This window comes from Bos indicus, chromosome 19 (genome assembly GCF_029378745.1).
Source record: "Bos indicus isolate NIAB-ARS_2022 breed Sahiwal x Tharparkar chromosome 19, NIAB-ARS_B.indTharparkar_mat_pri_1.0, whole genome shotgun sequence".
In the NCBI taxonomy this organism is placed as follows: domain Eukaryota; kingdom Metazoa; phylum Chordata; class Mammalia; order Artiodactyla; family Bovidae; genus Bos; species Bos indicus.
The window spans coordinates 46,236,302-46,242,108 of record NC_091778.1 but is presented as its reverse complement, the minus strand read 5'-3'; the positions used below and the strand labels follow the sequence as shown (position 1 = coordinate 46,242,108).

The window sequence follows — 5,807 nt, the reverse complement described above, 5'->3', positions numbered from 1 at the left end:
CAATTAAACAGACATTTGATTTTTTTTATAAAGTCACCAAAGCAATCCAAAGGGAAAAGGAAAGTCTTTTTAATGGTTCATTTTAGAACAACTGAAAATTAATATAAAAAAATTAATTATTCCCTCCATCACACCATTCACAAAACTTGATTTGTAATGAATCATAGACTTCAATCAAAAGTTAAAATTCTAGAAGAAAATATAGGAGAATGTCTTTGAGACTTGGAGGTAGGCAAAGGTATCTTTAAAAAGATCATAGAGAGAAATAACTTTTTTTTAAGTTATGGAACCCTTCACGAATTTGCATGTCATCCTTGCTCAGGGGCCATGCTAAGCTCATTATCATTTCAATTTTAGTATATGTGCTACCAAAGTGAGCATGAAATGACTACTTTTTAAAAGTTTGAAGAATTAGACTTCGCAAAAGTGAAATCTGCTCATCAAAATACACCATTTGGTGTAGTATAGACAAGACTTCCGTCAGTTCAGTCATTCAGTCATGCCTAACTCTTTTCAACCCCATGAACTGCAGCACGCCAGACCTCCCTGTCCATTATCAACTCCCAGAGCTTACTCAAACTCATGTCCATTGAGTCGGTGATGCCATCCAACCATCTCATCTTCTGTCGTCCCCTTTTCCTCCTGCCTTCAATCTTTCCCAGCATCAGGGTATTTTCCAATGAATCAGTTCTTCTCATCAGGTGGCCAAAGTACTGGAGTTTCAGGTTCAGCATCAGTCCTTCCAATGAACACCCAGGACTGATCTCCCCCACATGGACTGGTTGGACCTCCTTGCAGTCCAAGGGACTCTCAAGAGTCTTCTCCAATGCCACAGTTCAAAAGCATCAATTCTTCAGCGCTCAGCTTTCTTCACAGTCCAACTCTCACATCCGTACATGACCACTGGAAAAACCATAGCTTTGACAACATGGACCTTGACAAAGTACTGTCTCTGGTTTTTATTATGCTGTCTAGGTTGGTCATAGCTTTTCTTCCAAGGAGCAAGTGTCTTTTAATTTCATTGCTGCAGTCACCATCTGCAGTGATTTTGGAGCCCCCTAAAATAAAGTCTGTCATTGTTTCCACTGTTTCCCCATCTATTTGCCATGAAGTGAATGCCATGAAGGTAGTCATTGCTTTCTCCAGGGGATCTTCCCAAACCAGGGATCAAACCTGGGTCTCCCGCACTGCTGGTGGGTTCTTTACCAGCTGAGCCACCAGGGGAGCCTAGACAAGACTTAAGCTGTGAGAAAATATTTGCAAAATGTATTTGACAAAGGACTTGCAGAATATGTAAAGAATCCCTACAACCCAATAAAAAATAAAATCCCAATTTTTTAAATAGACAAAAGATTTGAATAAAAACTTAATAAAGGAAGATATACAGATGGCCAAGGAGCACATGAAAATGCTTAACATCATTGATCATCAGGAAAATGCAAAATAAAACCCTCAGTGACACCAATACACACCTACCAGAATAACAAATTAAAGACCCACAATATCAAATGTTGACAAAGAGGGGGAGCAGTCAGAACTCTCAGACATTGTTGGTAAGGCTATAAAATGGTACAACCACTTTGGATAAAGATCTGGCAGTTTCTTAAAACAAAAGCCACCTATGATCCAGCAGTTTCACTTCTAGCTGTTTAACTAAGAGAAATGAAAATATGTGTCCTCAAAACAACTCGTACAAAAATGTTCACAGACACTTTATTCATAATCTCTGAAAACTAGAAATAGCTCCAGTGACTATCAACAGAATAATACATAATTCTTCTGTTATAATCATATAATGGGACATGACTTAGCAATAAAGTGGGATTAACTACCAATACATACAATATCATGAATGAATCTCCCATTTTGCCAAGAGCAAAAAAACTAGACACAGAAGAGTACCTATAATATGATTTTAATTATATGAAGTACTAGAACAGGCAAAACTAATCTATGGTGGGGAGAATACCTAGGTGGGGAGAGGAAGGGACCCACTAGGAAGGAGAATAGAGAACTTGGAGGTGATGGTGATGTACTGTGTCTTGATAGAGGTTTGAGTTTTATAGGTACAGGCATCTGTCAAAATTCACCTAATGTATTAATATAATTAAGATTTGTGCCTTTTTTATGGGTTTCCCAGGTGACTCAGTGGTAAGGAATCTGCTTGTCAATGTAGGAGATACAAAACAGGAGGGTTCAATCCCTGAGTGGCGCAGATCCCCTGTAAAAGGAAATGGCAATCTACTCCAGTATTCTTGCCTGGAAAATTCCATGGACAGAGGAGCCTGGCAGGACAAGATAAACAAATATTGAACTTCAGTTAATTATATACATCCTAAAGTGTTTAGGGGTAAATTATGCTAATGTCTGCAATTTTCCTTGAAATGGTTTAAGAATTCTTTCTCTTTTTATTTTTTTGTTTTATCCATGCCGCGTGGCTTGCAGGATCTTAGTTCCCAACCAGGGATTGAACCCAGGACTGCAGCAGTGAAACCAGAGAGTGCTAAGCGCTGTGCAGGCATGCATGCTGAGTTGCTTCTGTCGTGTCCAACTCTGTGTGACCCTATGGACTGTAGCCCTCCAGGCTCCTCTGTCCATGGAATTCTCCAGGCAAGAATACTGGAGTGGGTTGCTAACCACTGTACTGCCAGGGAATTCCCTCAAAAAAATTTTTTAATGCAGGGATAGGTGAATAGGTGGATGGGTGGATGGATGGGTGGATGGACAGACGGATGGATGGAAAGGGAGAGAAAGAGAGGGATGCGTAGATTCGTGATTAAGCAGAGTGAAATGTTAATTGTAGAACCTCAGTGGTAGGTATGTGAAAACTCACATGCAATTCTTTTTAAAATTTTCTGTATATTTGAAATTTTTCATAATAAAATGTTTTGGGGGGAAAAAGGCAAGTAAATCTTCATCAACCCAGTCTGGACTAATTTCCCTCTTTCTAAAAGACCACTGAGTTCCACACCCTTTGTCACATCATTCACTGAAAATCATTGTTGAGCCACCGTCACTCTGACACTCGTCCCAACCTACCCAATCCCTCTACTCCCTTTTCCAAACCCTCCCCACCCCGGGCTCTCTGGAACTCCCACTCTACCCATTCTGGAAATCTCCCCCTACTTCCTGGCCCTGATGGAAACCAAGCTCTCCCCTGAGATACTGCTTCCTGCTCAAGAGGAAGCTATATTTTCTCTTATATTCCAAGTACCTCAGAGCTGGGAGGTGTAGGGTGGGGTGTTGGTTTCCCTCATTCCCCAAGACTCTCCTTCAGAGTCATCGTCCTTCCTTCCTCCCTTGAAAACTCTAGCCCTGGACTTCCCCAGTGGTCCAGTGGTTGGGAATCCGCCTGCCAATGCAGGGAAGGCAGATTTGATCCCTGGCCCAGGAAGATCAGACCTTCCTGGTGTGTTCCTTGTGAATTGGGTGTCCCCTGGTGTGTTCCCTGCCCTGGGCTTCCCTGGTGGCTCAGTGGTAAAGAATCTGCCTGCAGTGCAGGAGATCTGTAGGAGATATGCGTTCCATCCCTGGGTCAGGAAGATCACCTGGAGAAGGAAATGGCCACCCACTCCAGTATTCTTGCCTAGAGAATGCCATGGACAGAGGAGACTCGAGGGCTATAGACCATGGGGTCATAAAGGGTCAGACACAACTGAGCGACTACATGGCAACCACCAGGAAGATTCCATATGGGGCGGGGCAACTAAGCCCATGCACCACAGCTACTGAGCCCCACTCTAGAGCCAGTGCTCCACAGCAGCAGAAGCCACTGCAACTAGAGAAAGCCTGAGCCCAGCGACAAAGACCCAGCACAGCCAAAGGAAAAAAAAATCCCTTTAGTTTCTTCTAAGTTCAAACCAACTAGCTAACCCTTTATGCCTCTCCCCAGCGGGTCTACCTGCCTCCTGACGAACCTCCTAGTTCACTGGGAACTTTAGCCTCAGGCCGGGCCCATGGGTCACTCCTATACCCTGTGACCTCACCATCCACAGAGGTGACATTAAAAAAGAAAGGAAATGTCTGCTTGGCTGAACCAGGTTGCTACGTGCAGGATCTTTAGTTGTGGCATGCAAACTCTTGGTTGCAGCACTCGGGCGCTACTTCCCTGACCAGGGATCAGACCCTGGCCCCCTGCACTGGGCGTGTGGAGTCTCAGCCATTGGATCACCAAGGAAGTCCCAGGGATGACTTTTCAATTCCCCTGCCTCTCTGTTACTTGACCTCCTCACCTCCAGAGGTATTTCCCTCCACACCATCTCAGTCACCCACTCCCCAGGCACATTCTAGATGTTGTCCCAGCTCTGACATCTGCATTTCAGGCATCCCACCATCAGATAGCATCTCCCTTCCCTCCAGCTCTGACTCTCCTTCTCTCACTGCACCAGTGCTTCACCATCTCCAATCCAACCGTCCCATCATTTTTCCTCCACAGCCTCCTTTCTTATTTCTTTCCGTCCTTCCTAACAAAATATCCTGCCTCCTTTTCCTGCTTTGGTTTTTCCTGTAGCATTTACTACCTTCTAATACCAATAAACCCTGGAGGAGGGCACGGCAACCTACTCCAGTATTCTTGCCTGGAGAATCCCATGGGCAGAGGAGCCTGGAGGGTTACAGTCCATAGGGTTGCAAAGTGTCAGACACGACTGAGTGACTAAGTACGAGCAATACCAATGAAACCTACTTATTCATTTTATTGTTGACTCTCTCCATCCAGGAGAATGTATGCTCCAGGAGGTGTTCTTGTCTGTTTAATCACTGCTGTAACCTCAGCACCTAGAACAGGGCCATGGCTTGTAGTAGGTGCTCAAAGAAGGCCTGTAAAGAGAAAGGAAAAAATGAAGAAAGAGAGTGGGCCAAGGGGCAGACAGCTTTAATTAGAAAACAGAAGGAAGCCCTCAGGAGCACCCTCCCTGTCCCACTTCCCCTCCTGAACCATATTCTCCTACTCCTTGTGACAACTGGAAAAGAGTCCCTGCTCCTCGCCGAGATCATTTGCTCCACAGGGGCTCTGGATGCCATCTCTCCTCAGCTTCTCAAAAACTGGACTTCTGGTCTTCCCTGGTGGTCCAGTGGCTAACACTCTGAGTTACCAATGCAGGGGGCCCAGGTTCGATCCCTAGTCAGGGAACTAGAGCCCACATGCTGCAACTAAAGAGTTCAAATTCTGCAATGAAGATCAAAGATACTGGGTGCTGCAACTACATAAGACCCAAGACAGCCAAATAAATAAACAGATATTTTGTGGCAGATTCATGTCAATGTATGGCAAAACCAATACAATATTGTAAAGTAATTAGCCTCCAAAATAATTAAATACATTTTTTAATAAATTTAATAAATAAATAAAAATGTTTAAAAAGAAAGAAAGGAAAAAAGAACCGGCTCCTGAACTGTTCTACCCCCGCTGCCATCTCTAAATTCTCCTTCTGAACGAAATCATTTCCCTTGCCTCTACCGTCTCCCATCTTTTCAAACTCCTCTTTTTACCTCAGATGCATCTCCAACTACTGTGCCATTTCTTTGTTCCTTCTGCCTCGATTCCCATTCATTTTCAACCCACGTCAGCAGACATCTCAGCCCAGTAAGTGATATTTGGGATGGGCAATCACGTGCCAGGACAAAATGGAAAAACATAAAAAGGCTGCGTTCCCAGTGATGCTGAGAAAGACAGGACTAGCCCTGGACAACCCGCCTCCAGGCTTCTATTTGGTGTGAGCGAAGAGAGTTTTATCTTGTTTAAGCCATTGGTATTTTGGATTTTTTTTCGTGTCAACAGAGTGGATCCTAAATGATAGATCTTTTTT

The 5,807-nt window shown here is 43.9% G+C and overlaps 1 non-coding gene across 1 annotated transcript; it reads right to left on the bottom strand.

Moving 5' to 3' along the window:
• Positions 1-277: 277 nt before the first annotated feature.
• Positions 278-381, bottom strand: LOC139177815 (U6 spliceosomal RNA). Its single transcript, XR_011562283.1, has one exon. It is a non-coding gene; the product is annotated as a U6 spliceosomal RNA (small nuclear RNA).
• Positions 382-5,807: the final 5,426 nt, after the last annotated feature.